We start from the raw sequence: 20,032 nt of genomic DNA, 5'->3' as shown, positions 1-20,032 counted from the left end.
TGGTATTCCTCTTGAGTCGAAGCCATGGACTAAGCTCTGATCTCGAGTTGATTTGGGGTCCAGGGATCCCTTTCCTGTTGCTACAGTGACCTCAGGATCCCTCTAGACTTGAGACAGTGATCTTGGGTTTTCTCTGGAGTGCCATCAAGGAAATCAAGGGTCCTTTCTCGTTTGATGTGGAACACGGAATTGCTCGGCACGCATTGCAGGGGAATCCGGCCTCATCTCGAGGCGACGCGGAAGTCTCAGGGTTTTTCTCGAGTTGCGGCCGGAACCTGGGGTATATTCTCGAGTTACGACAGGGAGGGCCCTTCCAGACACGTGTTTGTTCAGCGACGTCAGGACTCCTGCCTAGGTGCGAGGGACACCTCGGGATTCTCCTCGAGTCTTGGCATGGCAATTGGGACGCCTCTCCACGTGAGGCGGGAGACCCAGGGTCCCTATCCACGTGCCACAGGGATCCTGGGACTCCTATCCATTTTCAAGAGGAGTCAGGCATCGTCTCCTTTGGAAGCATTGATCTCGGCGGACCTCTCGAGTTTTCAAAGGATGTGAGGCCTCGGGTCGCGATTGAGGCAGAGAACTAGGTCTTTCTCTGTGGTCTCCACAGGGAATTCAGACATCCCTTCGTCTTGGGAGATGCAAGACGAGCCTGCATTCAATTCATTGGAGGGATATCCGGCCTTACTTTGAGTCAGAGCATCTCGGTGTCCATTCCACTTGAGGCAACAAACTCAGGGTCCCTCTCACATACCTGTAGCTGAGTGAAGCCTACTCTTGCGGTGGTTGTGGTAAGTTGGTATTCCACTTGAGTCGAAGCAAGGGACTAAGCTCTCATCTCGAGTTGATTGGGGGTCCACGGAGCCCTTTCCTTTTGCTCCAGTGACCTCAGGATCCCTCTAGACTTGAGACAGTGATCTTGGGTTTTCTCTGGAGTGCCATCAAGGAAATCAAGGCACCTTTCACGTTTGATGTGGAACACGGAATTGCTCTGCACGCAGTGCAGGGGAATCGGGCCTCATCTCGCGGCGCGGGGATAGTCTCATGGTTTTTCTCGAGTTGCGGCCGGAACCTGGGGTATATTCTCAAGTTACGACGGCGAGGACCCTTCCAGACACGTGTTTGTTCAGCGACGTCAGGACTCCTGCCTAGGTGCGAGGGACACCTCGGGATTCTCCTCGAGTCTTGGCATTGCAATTGGGACGCATCTCCACGTGAGGCGGGAGACCCAGGGTCCCTTTCCACGTGCCACAGTGATCCTGGGACTCCTTTCAATTTTCAAGAGGAGTCAGGCATCGTCTCCTTTGGAAGCATTGATCTCCGTGGACCTCTCTAGTTTTCAAAGGATGTGAGGCCTCCGGTCGCGTTGATTCGGAGGACTAGGTCTTTCTCTGTAGTCTCCACAGGGGATTCAGACATCCCTTCGTCTTGGGAAATACAAGACGAGCTTGCATTCAATTCACTGCAGGGATATCCGGCCTTACTTCGAGTCAGAGCATCTCGGTGTCCATTCCACTTGAGGCCACAAACACAGGGTCCCTCTCACATACCTGTAGCTGAGAGAAGCCTCCTCTTGAGGTGCTTGTGGAAAGTTGGTATTCCTCTTGATTCGAAGCCAGGGAAAAGCTCTCATCTCGAGTTGATTTGGGGTCCACGGAGCCCTTTCGTGTTGCTCCAGTGACCTCAGGATCACTCTAGACATGAGACAGTGATCTTGGGCTTTCGCTGGAGTGCCACCAAGGAAATCAAGGCTCCTTTCACGTTTGATGTGGAACACGGAATTGCTCTGCACGCAGTGCAGGGTAATCGGGTCTCATCTCGCGGCGAGGGGGAAGTCTCATGGTTTTTCTCGACTTGCGGCCCGAACCTGGAGTATATTCTCGAGTTACGACGGGGAGGGCCCTTCCAGACAAGTGTTTGTTCAGCGACGTCAGGACTCCTGCCTAGGTGCGAGGGACACCTCGGGATTCTCCTCGAGTCTTGGCATGGCAATTGGGACGCGTATCGACGTGAGGCGGGAGACCCAGGGTCCCTTTCCACGTGCCACAGGGATCCTGGGACTCCTATCCATTTTCAAGAGGAGTCAGGCATCGTCTCCTTTGGAAGCATTGATCTCCGCGGACCTCTCGAGTTTTCAAAGGATGTGAGACCTCCGCTCGCGATGAGGCGGAGAACTCGGTCTTTCTCTGTGGTCTCCACAGGGGATTCAGACATCCCTTCGTCTTGGGAGATGCAAGACGAGCCTGCATTCAATTCATTGCAAGGATATCTGGCCTTACTTCGAGTCAGAGCATCTCTGTGTCCATTCCACTTGAGGCCACAAACTCAGGGTCCCTCTCACATACATGTAGCTGAGAGAAGCCTCCTCTTGAGGGGCTTGTGGAAAGTTCGTATTCCTCTTGAGTCGAAGCCAGGGACTGCGCTCTCATCTCGAGTTGATTTGGGGTCCACGGAGCCCTTTCCTGTTGGTCCAGTGACCTCAGGATCCCTCTAGACTTGAGACAGTGATCTTGGGTTTTCTCTGGAGTGCCATCAAGGAAATCAAGGCTCCTTTCACGATTGATGTGGAACACGGAATTGCTCTGCATGCAGTGCAGGGGAATCAGGCCCCAACTCGCGGAGAGGGGTAAATCTCATTGTTTTTCTCGAGTTGCGGCCCGAACCTGGGGTATATTCTCGAGTTACGACGGGGAGGGCCCTTCCAGACACGTGTTTGTTCAGCGACGTCAGGATTCCTGCCTAGGTGCGAGGGACACCTCGGGATTCTCCTCGACTCTTGACATGGCAATTTGGACGCGTCTCCACGTGAGGCGGGAGACCCAGGGTCCCTTTCCACGTGCCACAGGGATCCTGGGACTCCTATCCATTTTCAAGAGGAGTCAGGCATCGTCTCCTTTGGAAGCATTGATCTCCGTGGACCTGTCGAGTTTTCAAAGGATGTGAGGCCACCGGTCGCGATGAGGCAGAGAACTCGGTCTTTCTCTGTGGTCTCCACAGGGGATTCAGACGTCCCTTCGTCTTGGGAGATGCAAGATGAGCCTGCATTCAATTCACTGCAGGGTTATCCGGCCTTACTTCGAGTCAGAGCATCTCGGTGTCCATTCCACTTGAGGCCACAAATTCAGGATCCCTCTCACATACCTGTAGCTGAGAGAAGCCTCCTCTTGAGGTGCTTGTGGAAAGTTCCTATTCCTCTTGAGTCGAAGCCAGGGACTAAGCTCTCATCCCGAGTTGATTTGGGGTCCACGGAGCCCTTTCAGGTTGTTCCAGTGACCTCAGGATCCCTCTAGACTTGAGACAGTGATCTTGGGTTTTCTCTGGAGTGCCATCAAGGATATCAAGGCTCCTTTCACGTTTGATGTGGAACACGGAATTGCTCTGCATGCAGTCCAGGGGAATCGGGCCTCATCTCGCGGCGAGGGGGAAGTCTCATGGTTTTTCTCGAGTTGCGGCCGGAACCTGGGGTATATTCTCGAGTTACGACGGGGAGGGCCCTTCCAGACACGTGTTTGTTCAGCGACGTCAGGACTCCTGCCTAGGTGCGAGGGACACCTCGGGATTCTCCACGAGTCTTGGCATGGCAATTGGGAGGCGTCTCCACGTGAGGCGGGAGACCCAGGGTCCCTTTCCACGTGCCACAGGGATCCTGGGACTCCTATCCATTTTCAAGAGGAGTCAGGCATCGTATCCTTTGGAAGCATGGATCTCCGCAGACCTCTCGAATTTTCAAAGGATGTGAGGCCTCCGATTGCTTTGAGGTGGAAGACTAGGTCTTTCTCTGTGGTCTCCACAGGGGATTCAGACATCCCTTCGTCTTGGGAGATGCAAGAAGAGCCTGCATTCAATTCACTGCAGGGATATCCGGCCTTACTTCGAGTCAGAGCATCTCGGTGTCCATTCCACTTGAGGCCACAATCTCAGGGTCCCTCTCACATACCTGTAGCTGAGAGAAGCCTCCTCTTGAGGTGCTCTTGGAAAGTTGGTATTCCTCTTGAGTCGAAGCCAGGGACTAAGCTCTCATCTCGAGTTGATTTGGGGTCCACGGGGCCCTTTCGTGTTGCTCCAGTTACCTCAGGATCCCTCTAGACTTGAAACAGTGTTCTTGGGTTTTCTCTGGAGTGCCATCAAGGAAATCAAGGCTCCTTTCACGTTTGATGTGGAACACGGAATTGCTCTGCACGCAGTGCAGGGGAATCGGGCTTCATCTCGTGGCGAGTGGGAAGTCTCATTGTTTTTCTCGAGTTGCGGCCGGAACCTGGGTTATATTCTCGAGTTACGACGGGGAGGGCCCTTCCAGACACGTGTTTGTTCAGCGACGTCAGGACTCCTGCCTAGGTGCGAGGGACACCTAGGGATTCTCCTCGAGTCTTGGCATGGCAATAGGGACGCGTCTCCACGTGAGGCGGTTGACCCAGGGTCCCTTTCCACGAGCCACAGTGATCCTGGGACTCCTATGCATTTTCAAGAGGAGTCAGGCATCGTCTCCTTTGGAAGCATTGATCTCTGCAGACCTCTCGAGTTTTCAAAGGATGTGAGGCCTCCGGTCACGATGAGGCGGAGGATTAGGTCTTTCTCTGTGGTCTCCAGAGGGGATTCAGACATCCCTTCGTCTTGGGAGATGCAAGACGAGCCTTCATTCAATTCACTGCAGGGATATCCGGCCTTACTTCGAGTCAGAGCATCTCGGGTTCAATTCCACTTGAGGCCACAAACTCAGGGTCCCTCTCACATAACTGTAGCTGAGAGAAGCTTCCTCTTGAGGTGCTTGTGGAAAGTTGGTATTCCACTTGAGTCGAAGCCAGGGACTAAGCTCTCATCTCGAGTTGATTTGGGGTCCACGGAGCCCTTTCGTGTTGCTCCAGTGACCTCAGGATCCCTCTAGACTTGGGACAGTGATCTTGGGTTTTCTCTGGAGTGCCATCAAGGAAATCAAGGCTCCTTTCACGTTTGATGTGGAACACGGAATTGCTCTGAACGCAGTGCAGGGAATCGGTCCTCATCCAGCGGCGAGGGGGAAGTCTCATGGTTTTTCTCGAGTTGCGGCCCGAACCTGGGGTATATTCTCGAGTTACGACGGGGAGGGCCCTTCCAGACACGTGTTTGTTCAGCGACGTCAGGACTCCTGCCTAGGTGCGAGGGACACCTCGGGATTCTCCACGAGTCTTGGCATGGCAATTGGGAGGCGTCTCCACGTGAGGCGGGAGACCCAGGGTCCCTTTCCACGTGCCACAGGGATCCTGGGACTCCTATCCATTTTCAAGAGGAGTCAGGCATCGTATCCTTTGGAGGCATTGATCTCCGCAGACCTCTCGAATTTTCAAAGGATGTGAGGCCACCGGTCGCGAAGAGGCAGAGAAGTCGGTCTTTCTCTGTGGTCTCCACAGGGGATTCAGACATCCCTTCGTGTTGGGAGATGCAAGATGAGCCTGCATTCAATTCACTGCAGGGATATCCGGCCTTACTTCGAGTCAGAGCATCTCGGTGTCCATTCCACTTGAGGCCACAAACTCAGGGTCCCTCTCACATACCTGTAGCTGAGAGAAGCCTCCTCTTGTGAGGCTTGTGCAAAGTTCGTATTCCTCTTGAGTCGAAGCCAGGGACTAAGCTCTCATCTCGAGTTGATTTGGGGTCCACGGAGCCCTTTCGGGTAGCTCCAGTGAACTCAGGATCCCTCTAGACTTGAGACAGTGATCTTGGGTTTTCTCTGGAGTGCCATCAAGGATATCAAGGCTCCTTTCACGTTTGATGTGGAACACGGAATTGCTCTGCACGCAGTGCAGGGGAATCGGGCCTCATCTCGCGGCGAGGGGGAAGTCTCATGGTTTTTCTCGAGTTGCGGTCGGAACCTGGGGTATATTCTCGAGTTAGGACGGGGAGGGCCCGTCCAGACACGTGTCTGTTCAGCGACGTCAGAACTCCTGCCTAGGTTCAATGGACACCTCGGTATTCTCCCCAAGTCTTGGCATGGCATTTGGGACGCGTCTCCACGTGAGGCGGGAGACCCAGGGTCCCTTTCCACGTGCCACAGGAATCCTGGGACTCCTATCCATTTTCAAGAGGAGTCAGGAATCGTCTCCTTTGGAAGCATTGGTCTCAGCGGACCTCTCAAGTTTTCAATGGATGTGAGGCCTCCGGTCGCGATGAGGCGGAGAACTTGGTCTTTCTCATTGGTCTCCACAGGGGATTCAGACATGCCTTCGTCTTGGGAGATGAAAGACGAGCCTGCTTTCAATTCACTGCAGGGATATCCGGCCTTACTTGGAGTCAGAGCATCTCGGTGTCCATTCCACTTGAGGCCACAAACTCAGGGTCCCTCTCACATACCTGTAGCTGAGAGAAGCCTCCTCTTGAGGTGCTTGTGGAAAGTTGGTATTCCTCTTGAGTCGAAGCCAGGGACTAAGCTCTCATCTCGAGTTGATTTGGTGTCCACGGAGCATTTTTGTGTTGCTCCAATGACCTCAGGATCCCTCTAGACATGAGACAGTGATCTTGGGTTTTCTCTGGAGTGCCATCAAGGAAATCAAGGCTCCGTTCACGTTTGATGTGGAGCACGGAATTGCTTTGCACGCAGTGCACGGAATCGGGCCTCATCTCGGGGCGAGGGGGAAGGCTCATGGTTTTTCTCGAGTTGCGGACGGACCCTGGGGTATATTCTCGAGTTACGACGGGAGGGCCCTTCCAGACACGTGTTTGTTCAGCGACGCCAGGCCTCGGGCCTAGGTGAGAGGGACACCTCGGGATTCTCCTCGAGTCTTGGCATGGCAATTGGGACGCGTCTCCACGTGAGGCGGGAGACCCACGGTCCCTTTCCACGTGCCACACGGATCCTGGGACTCCTATCCATTTTCAAGAGGAGTCAGGCATCGTCTCCTTTTTAAGCATTGATCTCCGCGGACCTCTCGAGTTTTCAAATGATGTGAGGCCTCCGGTCGCGTTGAGGCGGAGGACTAGGTCTTTATCTGTGGTCTCCACAGGGGATTCAGACAACCCTTCGTCTTGGGAGATGCAAGACGAGCCTGCATTCAATTCACTGCAGGGATATCCGGCCTTACTTCGAGTCAGAGCATCTCGGTATCCATTCCACTTGAGGCCACAAACTCGGGGTCCCTCAAATATACCTGAAGCTGAGAGAAGCCTCCTCTTGACGTGCTTGTGGAAAGTTGTTATTCCTCTTGACTCGAAGCCAGGGACTAAGCTCTCATCTCGAGTTGATTTGGGGTCCAGGGATCCCTTTCCTGTTGCTACAGTGACCTCAGGATCCCTCTAGACTTGAGACAGTGATCTTGGGTTTTCTCTGGAGTGCCATCAAGGAAATCAAGGGTCCTTTCTCGTTTGATGTGGAACACGGAATTGCTCGGCACGCATTGCAGGGGAATCCGGCCTCATCTCGAGGCGAGGCGGAAGTCTCTTGGTTTTTCTCGAGTTGCGGCCGGAACCTGTGGTATATTCTCGAGTTACTACGGGCAGGGCCCTTCCAGACACGTGTTTGTTCAGCGACGTCAGGACTCCTGCCTAGGTGCGAGGGACACCTCGGGATTCTCCTCGAGTCTTGGCATGGCAATTGGGACGCGTCTCCACGTGAGGCGGGAGACCCAGGGTCCCTATCCACGTGCCACAGGGATCCTGGGACTCCTATCCATTTTCAAGAGGAGTCAGGCATCGTCTCCTTTGGAAGCATTGATCTCGGCGGACCTCTCGAGTTTTCAAAGGATGTGAGGCCTCGGGTCGCGATGAGGCAGAGAACTAGGTCTTTCTCTGTGGTCTGCACAGGGTACTCAGACATCCCTTCGTCTTGGGAGATGCAAGACGAGCCTGCATTCAATTCATTGGAGGGATATCCGGCCTTACTTTGAGTCAGAGCATCTCGGTGTCCATTCCACTTGAGGCAACAAACTCAGGGTCCCTCTCACATACCTGTAGCTGAGTGAAGCCTACTCTTGCGGTGGTTGTGGTAAGTTGGTATTCCACTTGAGTCGAAGCAAGGGACTAAGCTCTCATCTCGAGTTGATTGGGGGTCCACGGAGCCCTTTCCTGTTGCTCCAGTGACCTCAGGATCCCTCTAGACTTGAGACAGTGATCTTGGGTTTTCTCTGGAGTGCCATCAAGGAAATCAAGGCACCTTTCACGTTTGATGTGGAACACGGAATTGCTCTGCACGCAGTGCAGGGGAATCGGGCCTCATCTCGCGGCGCGGGGATAGTCTCATGGTTTTTCTCGAGTTGCGGCCGGAACCTGGGGTATATTCTCAAGTTACGACGGCGAGGACCCTTCCAGACACGTGTTTGTTCAGCGACGTCAGGACTCCTGCCTAGGTGCGAGGGACACCTCGGGATTCTCCTCGAGTCTTGGCATTGCAATTGGGACGCATCTCCACGTGAGGCGGGAGACCCAGGGTCCCTTTCCACGTGCCACAGTGATCCTGGGACTCCTTTCAATTTTCAAGAGGAGTCAGGCATCGTCTCCTTTGGAAGCATTGATCTCCGTGGACCTCTCTAGTTTTCAAAGGATGTGAGGCCTCCGGTCGCGTTGATTCGGAGGACTAGGTCTTTCTCTGTAGTCTCCACAGGGGATTCAGACATCCCTTCGTCTTGGGAAATACAAGACGAGCTTGCATTCAATTCACTGCAGGGATATCCGGCCTTACTTCGAGTCAGAGCATCTCGGTGTCCATTCCACTTGAGGCCACAAACACAGGGTCCCTCTCACATACCTGTAGCTGAGAGAAGCCTCCTCTTGAGGTGCTTGTGGAAAGTTGGTATTCCTCTTGATTCGAAGCCAGGGAAAAGCTCTCATCTCGAGTTGATTTGGGGTCCACGGAGCCCTTTCGTGTTGCTCCAGTGACCTCAGGATCACTCTAGACATGAGACAGTGATCTTGGGCTTTCGCTGGAGTGCCACCAAGGAAATCAAGGCTCCTTTCACGTTTGATGTGGAACACGGAATTGCTCTGCACGCAGTGCAGGGTAATCGGGTCTCATCTCGCGGCGAGGGGGAAGTCTCATGGTTTTTCTCGACTTGCGGCCCGAACCTGGAGTATATTCTCGAGTTACGACGGGGAGGGCCCTTCCAGACACGTGTTTGTTCAGCGACGTCAGGACTCCTGCCTAGGTGCGAGGGACACCTCGGGATTCTCCTCGACTCTTGACATGGCAATTTGGACGCGTCTCCACGTGAGGCGGGAGACCCAGGGTCCCTTTCCACGTGCCACAGGGATCCTGGGACTCCTATCCATTTTCAAGAGGAGTCAGGCATCGTCTCCTTTGGAAGCAATGATCTCCGCGGACCTCTCGAGTTTTCAAAGGATGTGAGACCTCCGCTCGCGATGAGGCGGAGAACTCGGTCTTTCTCTGTGGTCTCCACAGGGGATTCAGACATCCCTTCGTCTTGGGAGATGCAAGACGAGCCTGCATTCAATTCATTGCAAGGATATCTGGCCTTACTTCGAGTCAGAGCATCTCTGTGTCCATTCCACTTGAGGCCACAAACTCAGGGTCCCTCTCACATACATGTAGCTGAGAGAAGCCTCCTCTTGAGGGGCTTGTGGAAAGTTCGTATTCCTCTTGAGTCGAAGCCAGGGACTGCGCTCTCATCTCGAGTTGATTTGGGGTCCACGGAGCCCTTTCCTGTTGGTCCAGTGACCTCAGGATCCCTCTAGACTTGAGACAGTGATCTTGGGTTTTCTCTGGAGTGCCATCAAGGAAATCAAGGCTCCTTTCACGATTGATGTGGAACACGGAATTGCTCTGCATGCAGTGCAGGGGAATCAGGCCCCAACTCGCGGAGAGGGGTAAATCTCATGGTTTTTCTCGAGTTGCGGCCCGAACCTGGGGTATATTCTCGAGTTACGACGGGGAGGGCCCTTCCAGACACGTGTTTGTTCAGCGACGTCAGGATTCCTGCCTAGGTGCGAGGGACACCTCGGGATTCTCCTCGACTCTTGACATGGCAATTTGGACGCGTCTCCACGTGAGGCGGGAGACCCAGGGTCCCTTTCCACGTGCCACAGGGATCCTGGGACTCCTATCCATTTTCAAGAGGAGTCAGGCATCGTCTCCTTTGGAAGCATTGATCTCCGTGGACCTGTCGAGTTTTCAAAGGATGTGAGGCCACCGGTCGCGATGAGGCAGAGAACTCGGTCTTTCTCTGTGGTCTCCACAGGGGATTCAGACGTCCCTTCGTCTTGGGAGATGCAAGATGAGCCTGCATTCAATTCACTGCAGGGTTATCCGGCCTTACTTCGAGTCAGAGCATCTCGGTGTCCATTCCACTTGAGGCCACAAATTCAGGATCCCTCTCACATACCTGTAGCTGAGAGAAGCCTCCTCTTGAGGTGCTTGTGGAAAGTTCCTATTCCTCTTGAGTCGAAGCCAGGGACTAAGCTCTCATCCCGAGTTGATTTGGGGTCCACGGAGCACTTTCAGGTTGTTCCAGTGACCTCAGGATCCCTCTAGACTTGAGACAGTGATCTTGGGTTTTCTCTGGAGTGCCATCAAGGATATCAAGGCTCCTTTCACGTTTGATGTGGAACACGGAATTGCTCTGCACGCAGTCCAGGGGAATCGGGCCTCATCTCGCGGCGAGGGGGAAGTCTCATGGTTTTTCTCGAGTTGCGGCCGGAACCTGGGGTATATTCTCGAGTTACGACGGGGAGGGCCCTTCCAGACACGTGTTTGTTCAGCGACGTCAGGACTCCTGCCTAGGTGCGAGGGACACCTCGGGATTCTCCACGAGTCTTGGCATGGCAATTGGGAGGCGTCTCCACGTGAGGCGGGAGACCCAGGGTCCCTTTCCACGTGCCACAGGGATCCTGGGACTCCTATCCATTTTCAAGAGGAGTCAGGCATCGTATCCTTTGGAAGCATTGATCTCCGCAGACCTCTCGAATTTTCAAAGGATGTGAGGCCTCCGGTTGCTTTGAGGTGGAGGACTAGGTCTATCTCTGTGGTCTCCACAGGGGATTCAGACATCCCTTCGTCTTGGGAGATGCAAGAAGAGCCTGCATTCAATTCACTGCAGGGATATCCGGCCTTACTTCGAGTCAGAGCATCTCGGTGTCCATTCCACTTGAGGCCACAATCTCAGGGTCCCTCTCACATACCTGTAGCTGAGAGAAGCCTCCTCTTGAGGTGCTCTTGGAAAGTTGGTATTCCTCTTGAGTCGAAGCCAGGGACTAAGCTCTCATCTCGAGTTGATTTGGGGTCCACGGGGCCCTTTCGTGTTGCTCCAGTTACCTCAGGATCCCTCTAGACTTGAAACAGTGTTCTTGGGTTTTCTCTGGAGTGCCATCAAGGAAATCAAGGCTCCTTTCACGTTTGATGTGGAACACGGAATTGCTCTGCACGCAGTGCAGGGGAATCGGGCCTCATCTCGTGGCGAGTGGGAAGTCTCATTGTTTTTCTCGAGTTGCGGCCGGAACCTGGGGTATATTCTCGAGTTACGACGGGGAGGGCCCTTCCAGACACGTGTTTGTTCAGCGACGTCAGGACTCCTGCCTAGGTGCGAGGGACACCTCGGGATTCTCCTCGAGTCTTGGCATGGCAACAGGGACGCGTCTCCACGTGAGGCGGTTGACCCAGGGTCCCTTTCCACGAGCCACAGTGATCCTGGGACTCCTATGCATTTTCAAGAGGAGTCAGGCATCGTCTCCTTTGGAAGCATTGATCTCTGCAGACCTCTCGAGTTTTCAAAGGATGTGAGGCCTCCGGTCACGATGAGGCGGAGGATTAGGTCTTTCTCTGTGGTCTCCAGAGGGGATTCAGACATCCCTTCGTCTTGGGAGATGCAAGACGAGCCTGCATTCAATTCACTGCAGGGATATCCGGCCTTACTTCGAGTCAGAGCATCTCGGGTTCAATTCCACTTGAGGCCACAAACTCAGGGTCCCTCTCACATAACTGTAGCTGAGAGAAGCTTCCTCTTGAGGTGCTTGTGGAAAGTTGGTATTCCACTTGAGTCGAAGCCAGGGACTAAGCTCTCATCTCGAGTTGATTTGGGGTCCACGGAGCCCTTTCGTGTTGCTCCAGTGACCTCAGGATCCCTCTAGACTTGGGACAGTGATCTTGGGTTTTCTCTGGAGTGCCATCAAGGAAATCAAGGCTCCTTTCACGTTTGATGTGGAACACGGAATTGCTCTGAACGCAGTGCAGGGAATCGGTCCTCATCCAGCGGCGAGGGGGAAGTCTCATGGTTTTTCTCGAGTTGCGGCCCGAACCTGGGGTATATTATCGAGTTACGACGGGGAGGGCCCTTCCAGACACGTGTTTGTTCAGCGATGTCAGGACTCCTGCCTAGGTGCGAGGGACACCTCGGGATTCTCCACGAGTCTTGGCATGGCAATTGGGAGGCGTCTCCACGTGAGGCGGGAGACCCAGGGTCCCTTTCCACGTGCCACACGGATCCTGGGACTCCTATCCATTTTCAAGAGGAGTCAGGCATCGTCTCCTTTGGAAGCATTGATCTCCGCGGACCTCTCGAGTTTTCAAATGATGTGAGGCCTCCGGTCGCGTTGAGGCGGAGGACTAGGTCTTTCTCTGTGGTCTCCACAGGGGATTCAGACAACCCTTCGTCTTGGCAGATGCAAGACGAGCCTGCATCCAATTCACTGCAGGGATATCCGGCCTTACTTCGAGTCAGAGCATCTCGGTATCCATTCCACTTGAGGCCACAAACTCGGGGTCCCTCAAATATACCTGAAGCTGAGAGAAGCCTCCTCTTGACGTGCTTGTGGAAAGTTGTTATTCCTCTTGACTCGAAGCCAGGGACTAAGCTCTCATCTCGAGTTGATTTGGGGTCCACGGAGCCTTTTCGTGTTGCTACAGTGACCTCAGGATCCCTCTGGACTTGAGACAATGATCTTGGGTTTTCTCTGGAGTGCCATCAAGGAAATCAAGTCTCCTTTCACGTTTGATGTGGAACACGGAATTGCTCTGCACGCAGTGCAGGGGAATCGGGCCTCATCTCGCGGCGAGGGGGAAGTCTTGGTTTTTCGCGAGTGGCGGCCGGAACCTGGGGTATATTCTCGAGTTACGACGGGGAGGGCCCTTCCAGACACGTGTTTCTTCAGCGAAGTGAGGACTCCAGACTAGGTGCGAGGGACACCTCGGGGTTCTCCTCGAGTCTTGGCATGGCAATTGGGACGCGTCTCCACGTGAGGCGGGAGACCCAGGGTCCCTTTCCACGTGCCACAGGGATCCTGGGACTCCTATCCATTTTCAAGAGGAGTCAGGCATCGTCTCCTTTGGAAGCATTGATCTCCGCAGACCTCTCAAGTTTTGAAAGGATGTGAGGCCTCCGGTCGCGATGAGCCGGAGAACTAGTTCTTTCTCTGTGGTCTCCACAGGGGATTCAGACATCCCTTCCTCTTAGGAGATGCAAGACGAGCCTGCTTTCAATTCACTGCAGGAATATCCGGCCTTACTTCGAGTCAGAGCATCTCGGTGTCCATTCCACTTGAGGCCACAATTTCAGGGTCCCTCTCACATTCCTGTAGCTGAGAGAAGCCTCCTCTTGAGGTGCTGGTGGAAAGTTGGTATTCCTCTTGAGTCGAAGCCAGGGACTAAACTCTCATCTCGAGTTGATTTGGGGTACACGGAGCCCTTTCCTGTTGGTCCAGTGACCTCAGGATCCCTCTAGACTTGAGACAGTGATCTTGCGTTTTCTCTGGAGTGCCATCAAGGAAATCAAGGCTCCTTTCACGTTTGATATGGAACATGAAATTGCTCTGCATGCCGTGCAGGGAATCGGGCCTCATCTCGTTGCGAGGGGGAAGTCTCATGGTTTTTCTCGACTTGCGGCCCGAACCTGGAGTATATTCTCGAGTTACGACGGGGAGGGCCCTTCCAGACACGTGTTTGTTCAGCGACGTCAGGACTCCTGCCTAGGTGCGAGGGACACCTCGGGATTCTCCTCGACTCTTGACATGGCAATTTGGACGCGTCTCCACGTGAGGCGGGAGACCCAGGGTCCCTTTCCACGTGCCACAGGGATCCTGGGACTCCTATCCATTTTCAAGAGGAGTCAGGCATCGTCTCCTTTGGAAGCATTGATCTCCGCGGACCTCTCGAGTTTTCAAAGGATGTGAGACCTCCGCTCGCGATGAGGCGGAGAACTCGGTCTTTCTCTGTGGTCTCCACAGGGGATTCAGACATCCCTTCGTCTTGGGAGATGCAAGACGAGCCTGCATTCAATTCATTGCAAGGATATCTGGCCTTACTTCGAGTCAGAGCATCTCTGTGTCCATTCCACTTGAGGCCACAAACTCAGGGTCCCTCTCACATACATGTAGCTGAGAGAAGCCTCCTCTTGAGGGGCTTGTGGAAAGTTCGTATTCCTCTTGAGTCGAAGCCAGGGACTGCGCTCTCATCTCGAGTTGATTTGGGGTCCACGGAGCCCTTTCCTGTTGGTCCAGTGACCTCAGGATCCCTCTAGACTTGAGACAGTGATCTTGGGTTTTCTCTGGAGTGCCATCAAGGAAATCAAGGCTCCTTTCACGATTGATGTGGAACACGGAATTGCTCTGCATGCAGTGCAGGGGAATCAGGCCCCAACTCGCGGAGAGGGGTAAATCTCATGGTTTTTCTCGAGTTGCGGCCCGAACCTGGGGTATATTCTCGAGTTACGACGGGGAGGGCCCTTCCAGACACGTGTTTGTTCAGCGACGTCAGGATTCCTGCCTAGGTGCGAGGGACACCTCGGGATTCTCCTCGACTCTTGACATGGCAATTTGGACGCGTCTCCACGTGAGGCGGGAGACCCAGGGTCCCTTTCCACGTGCCACAGGGATCCTGGGACTCCTATCCATTTTCAAGAGGAGTCAGGCATCGTCTCCTTTGGAAGCATTGATCTCCGTGGACCTGTCGAGTTTTCAAAGGATGTGAGGCCACCGGTCGCGATGAGGCAGAGAACTCGGTCTTTCTCTGTGGTCTCCACAGGGGATTCAGACGTCCCTTCGTCTTGGGAGATGCAAGATGAGCCTGCATTCAATTCACTGCAGGGTTATCCGGCCTTACTTCGAGTCAGAGCATCTCGGTGTCCATTCCACTTGAGGCCACAAATTCAGGATCCCTCTCACATACCTGTAGCTGAGAGAAGCCTCCTCTTGAGGTGCTTGTGGAAAGTTCCTATTCCTCTTGAGTCGAAGCCAGGGACTAAGCTCTCATCCCGAGTTGATTTGGGGTCCACGGAGCCCTTTCAGGTTGTTCCAGTGACCTCAGGATCCCTCTAGACTTGAGACAGTGATCTTGGGTTTTCTCTGGAGTGCCATCAAGGATATCAAGGCTCCTTTCACGTTTGATGTGGAACACGGAATTGCTCTGCACGCAGTCCAGGGGAATCGGGCCTCATCTCGCGGCGAGGGGGAAGTCTCATGGTTTTCCTCGAGTTGCGGCCGGAACCTGGGGTATATTCTCGAGTTACGACGGGGAGGGCCCTTCCAGACACGTGTTTGTTCAGCGACGTCAGGACTCCTGCCTAGGTGCGAGGGACACCTCGGGATTCTCCACGAGTCTTGGCATGGCAATTGGGAGGCGTCTCCACGTGAGGCGGGAGACCCAGGGTCCCTTTCCACGTGCCACAGGGATCCTGGGACTCCTATCCATTTTCAAGAGGAGTCAGGCATCGTATCCTTTGGAAGCATTGATCTCCGCAGACCTCTCGAATTTTCAAAGGATGTGAGGCCTCCGGTTGCTTTGAGGTGGAGGACTAGGTCTTTCTCTGTGGTCTCCACAGGGGATTCAGACATCCCTTCGTCTTGGGAGATGCAAGAAGAGCCTGCATTCAATTCACTGCAGGGATATCCGGCCTTACTTCGAGTCAGAGCATCTCGGTGTCCATTCCACTTGAGGCCACAATCTCAGGGTCCCTCTTACATACCTGTAGCTGAGAGAAGCCTCCTCTTGAGGTGCTCTTGGAAAGTTGGTATTCCTCTTGAGTCGAAGCCAGGGACTAAGCTCTCATCTCGAGTTGATTTGGGGTCCACGGGGCCCTTTCGTGTTGCTCCAGTTACCTCAGGATCCCTCTAGACTTGAAACAGTGTTCTTGGGTTTTCTCTGGAGTGCCATCAAGGAAATCAAGGCTCCTTTCACGTTTGATGTGGAACACGGAATTGCTCTGCACGCAGTGCAGGGGAATCGGGCCTCATCTCGTGGCGAGTGGGAAGTCTCATTGTTTTTCTCGAGTTGCGGCCGGAACCTGGGGTATATTCTCGAGTTACGACGGGGAGGGCCCTTCCCGACACGTGTTTGTTCAGCGACGTCAGGACTCCTGCCTAGGTGCGAGGGACACCTCGGGATTCTCCTCGAGTCTTGGCATGGCAACAGGGACGCGTCTCCACGTGAGGCGGTTGACCCAGGGTCCCTTTCCACGAGCCACAGTGATCCTGGGACTCCTATGCATTTTCAAGAGGAGTCAGGCATCGTCTCCTTTGGAAGCATTGATCTCTGCAGACCTCTCGAGTTTTCAAAGGATGTGAGGCCTCCGGTCACGATGAGGCGGAGGATTAGGTCTTTCTCTGTGGTCTCCAGAGGGGATTCAGACATCCCTTTGTCTTGGGAGATGCAAGACGAGCCTGCATTCAATTCACTGCAGGGATATCCGGCCTTACTTCGAGTCAGAGCATCTCGGGTTCAATTACACTTGAGGCCACAAACTCAGGGTCCCTCTCACATAACTGTAGCTGAGAGAAGCTTCCTCTTGAGGTGCTTGTGGAAAGTTGGTATTCCACTTGAGTCGAAGCCAGGGACTAAGCTCTCATCTCGAGTTGATTTGGGGTCCACGGAGCCCTTTCGTGTTGCTCCAGTGACCTCAGGATCCCTCTAGGCTTGGGACAGTGATCTTGGGTTTTCTCTGGAGTGCCATCAAGGAAATCAAGGCTCCTTTCACGTTTGATGTGGAACACGGAATTGCTCTGAACGCAGTGCAGGGAATCGGTCCTCATCCAGCGGCGAGGGGGAAGTCTCATGGTTTTTCTCGAGTTGCGGCCCGAACCTGGGGTATATTATCGAGTTACGACGGGGAGGGCCCTTCCAGACACGTGTTTGTTCAGCGATGTCAGGACTCCTGCCTAGGTGCGAGGGACACCTCGGGATTCTCCACGAGTCTTGGCATGGCAATTGGGAGGCGTCTCCACGTGAGGCGGGAGACCCAGGGTCCCTTTCCACGTGCCACACGGATCCTGGGACTCCTATCCATTTTCAAGAGGAGTCAGGCATCGTCTCCTTTGGAAGCATTGATCTCCGCGGACCTCTCGAGTTTTCAAATGATGTGAGGCCTCCGGTCGCGTTGAGGCGGAGGACTAGGTCTTTCTCTGTGGTCTCCACAGGGGATTCAGACAACCCTTCGTCTTGGCAGATGCAAGACGAGCCTGCATCCAATTCACTGCAGGGATATCCGGCCTTACTTCGAGTCAGAGCATCTCGGTATCCATTCCACTTGAGGCCACAAACTCGGGGTCCCTCAAATATACCTGAAGCTGAGAGAAGCCTCCTCTTGACGTGCTTGTGGAAAGTTGTTATTCCTCTTGACTCGAAGCCAGGGACTAAGCTCTCATCTCGAGTTGATTTGGGGTCCACGGAGCCTTTTCGTGTTGCTACAGTGACCTCAGGATCCCTCTGGACTTGAGACAGTGATCTTGGGTTTTCTCTGGAGTGCCATCAAGGAAATCAAGGCTCCTTTCACGTTTGATGTGGAACACGGAATTGCTCTGCACGCAGTGCAGGGGAATCGGGCCTCATCTCGCGGCGAGGGGGAAGTCTTGGTTTTTCGCGAGTGGCGGCCGGAACCTGGGGTATATTCTCTAGTTACGACGGGGAGGGCCCTTCCAGACACGTGTTTCTTCAGCGAAGTGAGGACTCCAGACTAGGTGCGAGGGACACCTCGGGGTTCTCCTCGAGTCTTGGCATGGCAATTGGGACGCGTCTCCACGTGAGGCGGGAGACCCAGGGTCCCTTTCCACGTGCCACAGGGATCCTGGGACTCCTATCCATTTTCAAGAGGAGTCAGGCATCGTCTCCTTTGGAAGCATTGATCTCCGCAGACCTCTCAAGTTTTGAAAGGATGTGAGGCCTCCGGTCGCGATGAGCCGGAGAACTAGTTCTTTCTCTGTGGTCTCCACAGGGGATTCAGACATCCCTTCCTCTTAGGAGATGCAAGACGAGCCTGCTTTCAATTCACTGCAGGAATATCCGGCCTTACTTCGAGTCAGAGCATCTCGGTGTCCATTCCACTTGAGGCCACAAACTCAGGGTCCCTCTCACATTCCTGTAGCTGAGAGAAGCCTCCTCTTGAGGTGCTTGTGGAAAGTTGGTATTCCTCTTGACTCGAAGCCAGGGACTAAGCTCTCATCTCGAGTTGATTTGGGGTCCACGGAGCCCTTTCGTGTTGCTCCAGTGACCTCAGGATCCCTCTAGACTTGAGACAGTGATCTTGCGTTTTCTCTGGAGTGCCATCAAGGAAATCAAGGCTCCTTTCACGTTTGATATGGAACATGAAATTGCTCTGCATGCCGTGCAGGGAATCGGGCCTCATCTCGTTGCGAGGGGGAAGTCTCATGGTTTTTCTCGAGTTGCGGCCGGAACCTGGGGTATATTCTCGAGTTACGAAGGGGAGGTCTCTTCCAGACACGTGTTTGTTCAGCGACGTCAGGACTCCTGCCTAGGTGCGAGGGACACCTCGGGATTCTCCTCGAGCCTTGGCATGGCAATTGGGACGCGTCTCCACGTGAGGCGGGAGACCCAGGGTCCCTTTCCACGTGCCACAGGGATCCTGGGACTCCTATCCATTTTCAGTAGGAGTCAGGCATCGTCTCCTTTGGAAGCATTGATCTCCGCGGACCTCTCGAGTTTTCAAAGGATGTGAGGCCTCCGGTCGCGATGAGGCGGAGGACTAGGTCTTTCTCTGTGGTCTCCACAGGGGATTCAGACATCCGATCGTCTTGGGAGACGCAAGAAGAGCCTGCATTCAATTCACTGCAGGGATATCCGGCCTTACTTCGAGTCAGAGCATCTCGGTGTCCATTCCACATGAGGCCACAAACTCAGGGTCCCTCTCACATACCTGTAGCTGAGGGAAACCTCCTCTTGAAGTGCTTGTGGAAAGTTGGTATTCCTCTTGAGTCGAAGCCAGGGACAAAGCTCTCATCTCGAGTTGATTTGGGGTCCACGGAGCCCTTTCGTGTTGCTCCAGTGACCTCAGGATCCCTCTAGACTCTAGACAGTGATCTTGGGTTTTCTCTGGAGTGCCATCAAGGAAATCAAGGCTCCTTTCACATTTGATGTGGAACACGGAATTGCTCTGCACGCAGTGCAGGGGAATCGGGCCTCATCTCACGGCGAGGGGGAAGTCTCATGGTTTTTCTCGAGTTGCGGCCAGAACCTCGGGTATATTCTCGAGTTACGACGGGGAGGGTCCTTCCAGACACGTGTTTGTTCAGCGACGTCAGGACTCCTGCCTAGGTGCGAGGGACACCTCCGGATTCTCCTCGAGTCTTGGCATGGCAATTGGGACGCGTCTCCACGTGAGGCGGGAGACCCAGTGTCCCTTTCGACGAGCCACAGGGATCCTGGGACTCCTATCCATTTTCAAGAGGAGTCAGGCATCGTCTCCTTTGGAAGCATTGATCTCCGCGGACCTCTCGAGTTTTCAAAGGATGTGAGGCCTCCGGTCGCGATGAGGCGGAGGACTAGGTCTTTCTCTTTGGTCTCCACAGGGGATTTAGGCAACCCTTCGTCTTGGGGGATGCAGGACGAGCCTGCATTCAATTCACTGCAGGGATACCCGGCCTTACTTCTAGTCAGAGCATCTCGGTGTCCATTCCACTTGAGGCCACAAACTCAGGGTCCCTCTCTCATACCTGTAGCTGAGAGAAGCCTCCTCTTGAGGTGCTTGTGGAAACTTGGTATTCCTCTTGAGTCGAAGCCAGGGACTAAGCTCTCATCTCGAGTTGATTTGGGGTCCACGGAGCCCTTTCGTGCTGCTACAGTGACCTCAGGATCCCTCTAGACTTGAGACAGTGACTTTGGGTTTTCTCTGGAGTGCCA

Source organism: Dama dama, unplaced genomic scaffold (assembly GCF_033118175.1).
Source record: "Dama dama isolate Ldn47 unplaced genomic scaffold, ASM3311817v1 ptg000041l, whole genome shotgun sequence".
NCBI classification, from domain to species: Eukaryota; Metazoa; Chordata; class Mammalia; order Artiodactyla; family Cervidae; genus Dama; species Dama dama.
Note: the sequence above shows the minus strand (reverse complement) of the source record.